This window comes from Triturus cristatus, chromosome 10, assembly GCF_964204655.1.
Source record: "Triturus cristatus chromosome 10, aTriCri1.1, whole genome shotgun sequence".
Classification (NCBI taxonomy): domain Eukaryota; kingdom Metazoa; phylum Chordata; class Amphibia; order Caudata; family Salamandridae; genus Triturus; species Triturus cristatus.
Window position 1 is genome coordinate 233,340,811 of NC_140593.1, and position 12,033 is coordinate 233,352,843.

The following is a 12,033-nucleotide window of genomic DNA, read 5'->3' on the forward strand; positions in this document are numbered from 1 at the left end:
TCTGGCCCCGCCCCCTCCTTTTACCACTGTGCAAAGGCACCCTGTGGCACGTTTTAAGTTGGGGGATTAAGTCCCCTTGAATCCTGAGAGTCCCTGGGTCCAACTAGCCCACCACGTACCTCCAGTAAGCACCACAAAGCTGCGTTGCAGAGAGGTGGTCCAAGGCCATGCCCCATTTTACACCTCTCTGCAATGCAAATCTGTGGCAATAACTGGACGTACCTGGTGGGTTAGTTGGCCCCCAGGGACCCTCAGGATCCAAGGGGACTTAATTACCCAACTTCTAACGGATCCACAGGGCGCGTTTGCACACTTGTGACATTAGGCCATGCCCCCTCCCTGCACCACTGTGCAAACGCACCCCCTGGTGCATTGTAAATTGGGAGATTAAGTCCCCTTGAGTCCTGAGGGTCCCTGGGGGCCAACTAGCCCACCACTTACCTCCAGTAAGCGCCATAGAGCTACGTTGCAGAGTGGTGGGGGGGACCCCAGCGGACGGAAAGAACGTCCGCCGGTTTTCTGCCGGTAGGCAATCCGTCCGATTGCCTACCGGGCGGAAAAGCTGTTAATATGTTGGCGGTGTCTGGTAGACACCGCCATCCATATTAGAATTCAGGCAGGGACATGCCTTTCTGTGGCAACACAGCACCACGGAAAGGCATGTGGTCTTTAACATTGGGGGCCCGTAGTGGGCCCCCAGCGATTCTGGGGGGTGGAGGGTGCACATGGGGAGTACCTATGGTACCCCCCTGCATTTCAATGTACAGCGTGGCAGGCACCGTGCAGTGCCTGTCACGTTGTGCATTGAAAGGCACAACTTGCTCTTGTGGCATTGCGGCGGGTGGTGCTTTCAGCACCGCCCGCCACAATGCTACAAATGCGGAATGCGCCCGGCAGTGTGGCGGGAGCATCCTAATTGTAGTTGTGGTACAAAGTCCGCCTGCCATACTAATGACCCCCTTAGTGTTTATTGTGAAGAGTTATCAGATTCCATTCCAAGTGATTTTTGAAATTCTGAAGATTTCTCAGAAAATCTCGTGAAAATCAGTAAATGGCTTTCTTTTTTGCCCTTAGTTTTTTCTTGAAAGCTAGCCATTTTCTCTGCCTCTTGAAGCAGAACTGAGTTGAGGTTGTAGAGCAAAACATCAGGGTTGTGATCAGCTGGGATTTACATAATTTTCAAGACAATATTATTTTGCAAAAAATTGTAAATCTGGTCGTTGAAATTTCTGATCCTTCTTTTTAGGCGTTTGGGTTGGCTCTAGGATGTTGTTATGGTGAAAAGAGGTTTAAAGAGAATAGGAAGTGGTTTGATAAGTCAACGGGGAAGGAGTATATTTTTTTGACACTCACTCTTTTTGAGATCATCCAGTTGAGTATATTGCCTTTCATGTGGGTAGTGCTTGAGCAGACGTTTTCGCTGTCTTTATTGGTTAAGAAAGTTTCCAGTTGTGTGCCTGCAGGAATCAAGGCTGTTTTGTCAGTGGAGATTGAAATTTCTTGGGAATATGTGGTTTGAGGGGGGACAGGAGTTTTCTGTGATTAACGTAATAATTTGTTTTACAAATACATAGTTTTCTCATTTTGGGTGTTAGATTGTGTGTATTACTGTCAGTTTTAGTTCTATTATTTTGACTTTGATAGATTGGTAGGTTGAAGGCTGGGTTGTTTTTACAGGTTTACATTGAATCAATATTTTGTGGATATCTTCAATGCTCCCCCATCTTCCTTTTTGATCTATGCATAGAAAATCTTGCAAACTGGTGGGATAAGAAAGTCTAAGCCAGGATGGCAAGCGTCTGTGAGCCAGGTGTCTGTAAGGAATAGAAGCTCTAGACTTTGTGACGTAACCACATCTTCAATTTTAGATTACATTTGGATGCTGATCTGCAGTGGGGAGTAGGCTTTTGAGGTGAAAGTAATCTTTTCTGGAAATGGTGGATGCCTGAATCAGGATTGAGGTGGAATTTGTATGATTCACTGAGAGTTTAATGGATTGGTCGGAATAGTTAATTGTTATGGTAGAGATCTGATCAGTATATGAGGGGGATGGAGCCCCTGGGTTGTAAAAGATCAGCAGATTTTCAATAATGTCTGAGAGATCATGGAAAGAACTTTTGAGGTTAAAATCTTTGTTGTTGTCAAGAATGTAGCTAATGTTAGGGGGACTGTTTCTGGAATGATGGCATATATTGGAGGAAGGTATTCTTGTTTTGGGAATGAATTTATTTTGAGCTCAAGTAGAATTATTACCCAAGACTTGAAAGTTATTCAGAAAGAAGTTTGAGTTCAATGTGGGATGAATTGAGCTTCTGCTCAACATATTGCATGTATACTTGATGACAAGGGAGAAAGAGTGAACTATTATGATGAAAGTGTGGGATGAGCAGTGGAGCATGTTACTTGCATGAGAAGATGTGAGGGTCTGACTGATGTTTGGTTTGAGGGTAGCAGGTATGTAATCAGAGGGAGAGGGTGGAGGGATAAGAACCTGGTTAGTGTGAACAGTCAAGATTATGGCATGTAAGTGAGTTGTAGATGGGGTTAGTGCTGGAGAGAATAATAGTGTGAGGCTCCAGGGCAATACATCCTAACTGATTTGGTCATTGGGAGGTGGGGTGGCCTGAGGGGGCATATACTGTTGGGGAGATGTACAGTAATTAAGAAGTGGATAGGGTATGATTTTTGAAAGAGTGTAAGGTAAAGTATGTTGTTAATATCGAGCTCAAATTGAGGAGAGAGGTGGTGTGAGGGAGAATACATGTTAGCAGGGGGATTAAAGTTAATGGATTTAGGTGTTCTTTGCTAGGGGCATGCAGAGAAGTAACAACTGAAGGAGTAGAAGGGACAAAGGACCTTCTCAGAGCTTGACAAAGGTCATTGAAGCAGTGGTCATATTAAACCAGAGCAAGAACTGAGAATTATACCATTATATTCCCATTGCAGTACATGCATATAGTATTAGTGTTGGGAAAGTTAGTAGAAGTACTAATAATTAATCTGTTTGCAAGGGGATTGTCCTTGGACCCTGAGAACCTCAGTTCTTTTCGATTGCCAAGCATTTGGTAGTCTGTGTAAAAGAGAAAATCTGTCTTGAGGCATCCACTTTGACTTCTGAAGTATTGGTCAGAAATAGTGTTTCAGTGAATGCTTTCAAAATCATGTTTGAATGTCTTAGTGGCATGTTTCAAGAGGTCAGATGGATAGGAGGTTTTATGTGCATTTATACCATATTTATCAGTTGTTTATGCAGGGGATTTGCATTTGAGGGATTCATCGTGAGTCAATAAGAGTTAGAATGCACACAGTCGTTTAATCAGAACCAAGCAAGACTGAGCAGATCAAGTGTGTCAGAGGTGTAATCTCCCATTACCTGGATGGGCAAAGCAAGACTTAAAGGCCATTTTTTGCAGAGGTAATGGTCCTAAGACTATTGCTGTACATGTTCCCAGTGTTCCATTGGTCCAGAATTCATAGAACTAGTAAGAGGGAGTAGATGTGTGTAGAGATGCGATAAATGTATTAATATCAATCTCCAATTGCCAGGATGGGTGAAGTTTGGAGTGCAAGTACCTTGTTTTGATGTGCTGGTAGTGGTCTTGGCATTTTTCATGAATCTGGTTTCAATCAGCTTTGTTGAAGATGGCAGATGGGAATGGAGGAGGGGTGGTGAAGTTTGTAGACCCCAGTTGGTAAAAACATTCATTTTAGGTGATGAAGGGTCATTAACGAAGGATTAGACAACTTTTAGTTTGTGAGGCTTGAGGTGGATCTTTGTTTCTAGGGTTTATAGGCCAGTGTAAATGAATGTCACCAGACTAGTGGGGTAGGCCTAGTTCTGTGGCATTTGATGTCTTCCTCCCTGACAAGAAAGCAGTTCAATTGGTGGTGGTGTTTGTATTTTTGTATCGCAGAATGCCCTAGGTCAATCTAAGTGCGGTGGGCCTTGAACTATGGTTTAGAAGATCAACCTTGAGGACCCAAAATGCCTGCCTGCCCCCACTGTGGTTAGGAGGAACAATGCTACATCAGGCACGACACCACCCACCGGGCCCTCACATCAGCAGCCCATAGTTGCAGCACAGAGACAAGCCCTAACATTCAGAGGCTCAGCAGAATTGGTGAAATGGACAAAGCACAATGTTTTCCGCTATTGTAAGAACTGTTGTTAGTGAACATACCAAATGGGGACCAGTCATGCCAAGGAACCGCACAGTCGGCCAGCACCATGTCACTATGGCAATGCTTCTGCAGAATGCGGCTGACCAAGTTGATCCCTTGATATATGCAGGATGATAGTGCTGCTTCCTCTTGGATCTTGCTACGCCTGTTTGGAAGGGGTCAGATAAAAGATTCTAGCACGGAGTATCAATGACAGCTTTTCCTGCACCTGTCTTGGGGAAGCTGTCTTCCACGTCTCAATCTTGCACTGAGGGCAGGCAGGACAGTCTTGCCACTCTCCACCCACGTGTAGTGAGATCATTGTTGACTCAGAGCTGGAATTAACACGAATTGTGGTCATAAGCCTTCAGAGCCTCAGGGAGAGGCATCTTTACAGTCAACTTGGATGTATTGCTGTGTTCAATGAAAAGATATGTGTGCTAAGCCTTTTGGTCACGCTAGGGTCTCTTTATACCTCTTTAGGTCAGTTTACATCTTATTGTACGGTGTGCATTTTAGATTGTTTTCAGTCCTAAAGTCTAAAAAGTAATCAAGAATTAGGGTAGGCTTGATGCCATGGAGAATTGATGTTCTTGATCTTGAGGTAGATGTTATGTTATGGCAGTTTATAAAGCGCAATGGTTACTCCAAATGGAGTGTCCCCTTGCTGAATTCCATTCGGGGCTGAGATCATGAATGAGCACAAGTGAACAGCAACATTTTAGGGAGCGAGATTTTTTCTGTACAGCCACGTTTTAAATTGTTCCCTGAAAGCTGCTTCTGATGTCTCCTGTCTTAGGTACATAGGTAGAAAATTCCATCTCTTGGTTGCCAGGTACCTAAAAGAACTGCCTCCAAAATGTTTCCTATTGAAATTAGGAATGCACGCCAGGTCAGTTCCAGCGGATCTCACGCTGCACGTGGGTTGGTAGGAATGTACCATGGGGTGGAGATATTTCGGGTCTTTGCCCTGCAGTATTCTGTGGATATAGCATAGGGATTTGAAGGAGATCCTCTGCTCAACTGGGAGCCAGTGGAGAGTCTCCAAAGCACTACCTGTTGGAAAGAGTCTAGGGATGTTTAAAAGCATATTGGCTGCTGCTTTTTGTACCTGTTGGAGCATATGAATACTCCTCTTTGGTGCCCCCAGATAGAGGACATTGCAATGATCCAGTCTGGTTGATACAAACACCTGTACCACTGTCTTTCCTTCATTGTCTGGGATGAGACCTATGATTTTTTTTCCAGCTTTTTTAAAATCCCGAAACAGGTGCCTGTGAGAGCTGAGATCTTGTCAGAGAAGAATAAAGTGAAGTTGAACCAGACTCCAAGATTTTTAGCTTTCTGACTCGGAAAGGGTGGAGATTCTATCAAGCTGGGCCACCACCTGGAGGACCAAATGGAGCGTTGTTTTCCTACCACTAGAATATCTGTTTTGCTGGCATTAAGCCTAAGGGAACTGTGTTTCATCCAGTTTGTCATGTCCTCCAGGCAGAGCTTGAAATTCTCTGCCGCTTTGCCGTTGTCCTGGGCCAAAGTAAGAGTCAGATGCGTGTCTTCTGCGTATGACACCGTCTGCACCCCATGTTATTTCAACAGGTCTGCCAGAGGTCGCATATACAGATTGAAAATGGTCGGGCTCAAAGCAGAGCCTTGAGGCACCCCTTGTTTCAGATGTTGAATAGATGAAACATAGGGTTGCAGAGTGGTTTTAAAGGTGGGGCCTTCCAAAAAACTCACCAGCCAACCCAGGACCTGACCACCTATAGCTGCATGGTGAAGTCTGTCAAGAAGTAGACCATGAGAGACTGTGTCAAAGGCGGCTCTCATGTCAAGCATGATTAAGATCGCTGTTTGACCATCAGCAGCAATTTTGCGTAATGAATCTTAAGCTAGGAGTAACGCTGATTCTGTGCTAAATAAGGGTCTGAAACCAGACTGTGTCTCATGGAGCAGATCGTGTTCCTCTACAAACTGCATTATTTGGTGGTTGACAAATTTCTCTGCCACGTTTACAATATAAGGAACTAGTGAGAGAAGTTTTAAGTTCTCAGGCTGCAAAGGGTCTGGGGTAGGCTTTTTGAACAAAGGAATAACCATGGTGTGCTTCCACTCTTTAGGACTAAGCCATAACAGAATGACAGGTTGAGCAGTTCCGTTAGTAGTGGAGCAATAGAAGCACTGCCATTTCCCAAGATAGCTGGGGATGCAGGGTCAAGAGGGGATCCAGATTTAACTCTCAGCATTAGACTGTGCGTGTCAACCTCTGAGATGGGTTGTAAGTTGAGGAGCTTACCCATGGTGTCTGGTGAATAACTGGAGAGAAGCAGCTTCAGAAAAGTCCTAGCGCTCTCCAGACCAGAAAAGAGGCATAGATGTTGTTCACTTTATTCACAAAGGATGCTGCAATTTGATCACAGCACTCAGTAGATGGAGGGATTGTCGCAGTGATACGTTCTAGGGAGATAAGGGACCTAATTACATGAAAGAGCTCCCTGGTGGAATTTTTGGAGTGTTCAATTTGTAGGACGTAGTAATTCATACGGGCCTGCCCAAGGTCCTTATGGTACTTCTTTAAGGCTGCCAGGTATGTGGATTTATGATGTGCCTTATACTCTTTGCACCATACGCATTCTAACTTTTGCAAGCCCTCTTTGTTTCTTGGATTTCCTCTGAAAACCAGGGTGTGGAGTGTTTAGATGATTTGAACCAGAATGAGCTGCAACGCAGCAGCGAGAAGTACAAAGGTGAGATCTGTATGTTATCTGCATAGTTGAAGACAGAAGTACTTAATCAGTATGGTATTAGGGCTGAGGAACAGGATGAAGAGAAGGGGAGCGATTTCTCTGTCCGGAGGGATGCCAGTATCCAAATGGTAGGGTCTGGAGCATCTTGGCAGAAAGCAGGTGGTGTGGTTATGGTTAGAAAGAAAGATGTAAATCCATATTCTACAGTCTTGTTAGCAGTGTTAGGTGATGGGAAGTATTGCATGCAACACAGAGGTCTAGTAGGACCTTGATGGCTGCTCAGTTTGAATCATCTTGTATTTTTAGCTTCACTATGGTAGAATTTAGGATTTATGCTGTCAATCTGCTGAGATAGAAGCCAGCCTTGGCCCCCAAAAGGATGTTTTTTTTTGGTATATTTCACCATCTTGGTTTTGCCTATCTTTTGTATTAGCTTAGCCTAGAAGCATCTATGATCTATTGATCTGCAGTTGTCAGGGTACTTGCTTTCGGATCAGGTTCCTTTAAAGAGGTTTTAGGAATAAGCGTTTGCGTGTATTTAGCAGTTTACTAATAGTAAATGATGCACTGGTTATACTTTTGAAGCTAGCTTCTACAATGCATCTGATAAATAGGATTTCAATGAAAATTGCCGAGGGATGTATTCGATGGTGATCCATATTTGTTACTGTGTTATATTAGTTCTTGAAACATTGACCAGACATGGGTTAGAATGCCATTAAGATGCTTCTTTTGATATTTTAAGGTTTTGCATATGGTTAGGAGGGCATGTTGTTTGTTGGTGTCTCTAAAGTGAAGAGTGTAATCCTTTGGGTTTTCCAAAGAAATAAGAGAATGCAGTATCACAGAGTATTTGGGAGGGAGCCATTTCTCTTTTGAGCCAGCAGTAGGGTTTTAAATTCTTAGGTCATTCAACAAAGCCGTTTGGTATCATGATGCAGTGGAGAGGTTAGAGTAGTATTTCTTTTTTGGTTTTCTGAAACTTGTCGGTGGATATTTAGTTGATGGGTGTTTCAATTTATGCTGTCAGGGCCTATGCTTTTTTTCATCTACATTCAGGTATTCTGTGGGTGGTTTTGAGGGAGATTGTAAGTGGACGATTGACTGGTTGCCAACAAAGTATGGATTTTTTTTGTAGGATGAATGTGTTGCATGCTTTTGCAATTCATTTATTGAATTTTGTAAATAGTTTAATAGACAACTGAATGTCTCTGGCCTGGATTTCTAGATGACTGATGACAAGAGCATCTTGTGAGACTAGTGTCTGAGACCGGAACTCAAAGGTGGGTGAGATTAAAATGAACACAATGTCTTGTACTAAAGGAAAGATAAACTGATAACTGTGAAATGTCTGATCTTCCCATTTATAGAAGAAATTCCTGGTTGGATTCCAAACTTATTTAAACATAATCCAAACCAGCAATCAGTTTATAAGAAGTTAAGCTGGGATACATTTACTGCCTGAGCTTGAAGGGGGCGGGAGCTGTACTAGCAGTTGTATTCCTTCCCTGGAACAGGAATACGTTGCCCATTTCCCATAGCAGTGCTATTTGAAGATCTTAACAACGCTATTTCATGAACCCTCACACTTTTTGACACCCCTGGTAACAGAGCAACCTTCTTGTATGACCTAAAGCCGTCATACCCAGTCCTGACCTGAACTGCAGGACAAAAAAACTTTATCCAGCATATGCGAGAGCTAGCGTCAGTGTTAGGAGTCTGCAGGGTGACCAGTCTGGTTGGGGGACCAACCTGATTACTCCCTGTCTCTTGATAGCCTCAAAGACAGCACCTGCTTGAAGTCCACTGAGATCCTAGACCTCGATGGCCCATAGCAGGAGAAATCATTATTTGAGGCTGTTGATTCCTCTAAGTTCCAGGATTACTGTGGTTAGGAATTTGTTTAAGCACGAAGAAGGATGCAGTGGGAATACAGGCCCAGATTTGCAAACACCTTGATCCGGGTTTGTGTTACTTTTTTTTTAATACAAACCGACTCAAAATGTTGTGGTGGTATTTACAATCCAACGCAAATCGGAATTTTCTTTGGCTTGTAATCCAAAGTAACACAAAGCTGCAGAATGCGTTGTCATGCGTTGCTTTGCATCAAGGGGGCGTTCCATGGATGGCGCATGAGCAACCATGCTTGGTTTTTGGCATAAATCCCCATCTATAAAGAATTGTAGAGAGGGCTTCACAGAAAAATATGAGGAGAAATATTTTAGTTTCCTCTTGTTTTCCCTCTTTATATAAGTGTGCTCCATTCTACTGCTCTCACATGAACAGGGATATTCCTTAAAGCATAGTTTTTTTACAGATAGGTAGCCCTTCCTGCACACATAATTATGCTTATCACAGATTCTCAGTTTTTTTCTTCTTTGATGGTTTTCTTTTAGGGAGCGTCAGGCACCAAATTGCTGCTGGGTGCAGCTTCAATTAATTTTTTTTCTATTTTTCAATACATATTGAATGAGTGAAAAGAAAAGTGGACCCGTGTCACTTCATAGGTTCGCATATGTCTGGTGGCACACCTGCGTGCCTACAAAATTATGCAGCCTCAACCGGCTGATTCATCTCATCATTTTGTTTTCTTCTTTTGGTTTAGTGGCACAGCAGATGCTGTTCAGCAACGCTAAAAGACAACGGCACAGCCAATAGGTCCCAATAGTGCGACCTATTGGCTTTGCCAATGCTTGTTTGCATAACAAACGATACTAATGGAAACACGCCAAAGAAACTTCGTTAATTACAGAACTAGTGACACATAAAAAAAAGCCTGTTATTCAAAAGTAGACACTATATTTTCATAGACTTCTGACTGCTCAGCAGGACAACACATACTTCAATGGTCAATGTGGCAAACAGGCAGAAGTAAATAATGAAAACAATTTTCATAGAAGCAGGGGCGAAAGCTTGCCCTATTAAAAGGCTTCATGTACTGCACATCTTCCGATGATCTGCTCCCACTTATACACAACAAAGGATATGGACTCACCGAAGAATTTCTAGCCTACCCCTTATCTGCTCGACAAACATAATCACAGTCTTCTGTCCCACATGGTTACTTGTTGCTATGAGACGATTCTTTTCCTCCATATAAAATAATGTTCAAAGTTATATATACTAGGTTATTCGACACCTTTCACGTACATTAGCTAGTATGTCAATCAAAATCAAGATAGCACCAAAATAGCGCCAATGCACTGAGCCTAGACTTTGTAAGGAATAATTCTTGCAAGCTCGAGAGCATCAGCTACAACATTTGTATAGAATAAATAAGACTAATTGAAAGGAATTTTGCAGCTCAGTGATAAAATAAGTTTAACATACTTCTGAAACAAATGCATAAGTTAACTGTTAGACCTGTCATCCTTATGGTGGTCATTCCCCCAACTTTTTGCCTTTTGCTTCTCATTTTGGGGAACTATTTCGAAGTCCAAAAACTATGCATGAAAAATCGCAAATTGCGAATATGTAAGGAATCGCAATTTTGCAATCGCAAAATACCACCAAATCAAACTAGGTTGTAACCAGGTTAAAACAATCAAATCAGGTGGGAAACATTTGGGAAAGTATTTAAACAGGCCCAGAAGGCCTCAGAATTTTTCACAATGGCTGCGCTCTACGTCATGGTAGAGAAGGATGAGGCTCAGAGCAGCAGCACAGAGGAGAAGGAGGATACAGTAGTGCATTTTCAGAGTGCGCGTTACTCTGTTGGGGCAGACAGAGGAGGAAATCTATGACAAGTATAGATCAAATGCGGCACTGATACAAGATCTGAGTGCAGAATTAGACCCACTACTGCAGTGTCAGACTCGCAGGACACATGCCATCCCCACCCATATGCGGGTCCTGTGTTCCCTGCACCTCCTAGCGTCAGGTAGCTTCCAGGGGTAATAGCTGCAGCTGGAGGTGTATCCCAAAGTTCACTATTGCAATTCTTTAACGTGTTCCTGGACGCTATGTTGCTGAGGATGCACCACCACATAAGATTTTCAAATACCCCACAGGAATTGCTTGAATCTAAAATTGACTTTTACCAGATAGCCAACACCCCCCATGTAATTGGTTGCATAGATTGGACACATAAAGCTATATGCCCCCCCTCAGTGAATGAGTACATTTTCAGGAATAGGAAGTGTTATCATTCACTGAACATACAAGTGATATGCAATGCTAAGAACATCATCACAGACATAGTGGCAAGTTACCCAGGGAGTACGCATGATTCCTACATCTTCAGGCACAGCAGCATACATACACTTCTCCTTGGGGGTGAATTTGGTGAAGGATTCCTGCTTGGTAAACACATGTCACTCTCATGCAGATAATCATTTCCGTGTGAGACATAGCAGTGATTAATCTATTGGCTGTTTCTCCATAGGTGACAGTGCATATGCTGTGCACCCATTCATCTTAACACCACACCTGAATCCAAGTACACCAAGTGAACAACGGTTCAATGCAGCACACAGGACAACACACAATGTGATTGAGAGGACCTTAGGACTGCTGAAAAGTCGGTTTTGCTGCCTACATAAAACAGGCATCGCATTGCAGTATACGCCAGACACCTGTTGTAAAATAGTCGCCACTTGTGCCATGTTGAGTACATAGCAACTGCCAGAGGCATACCACTTGAACTATCGGATAGTGAACCCGACGAGGACGAGGAGACATTACATCCACAACAAGCAGGAAGTGCATCAAGGGCAGCTGAAGGAAGACAGCGACGTGCAGAAATTACACTGAATTATTTTTGAGGTGGGTATTTATCAAATCCAACACAACATTTTTACTTTGACAACTAGATTTATTTAACCCAAAATCAAGCAGTAGTGTTATTGCACACATGCAAGGCCTAAACATTCTGATGGGTAGAGATAAATGTTTGTCATGGTACTTTACATCAGTCCAGACAAATATATTTCTGGTTGCTTCACCAAAACGAATCCTGGGGACATGTTCACACTATTTCCTTCGTCCTCACACTCTCATTGCCCATTCTGAGTGCTCAGACACATCCCTTTGAGGGCTCTCTGATGCTGGCGTATTACGTGTGCTGCGCCTCCTGCTTTCCGTCACTGGTGCCAAGCTGCTACTGCGTCTGGAGGCATCCTCACTA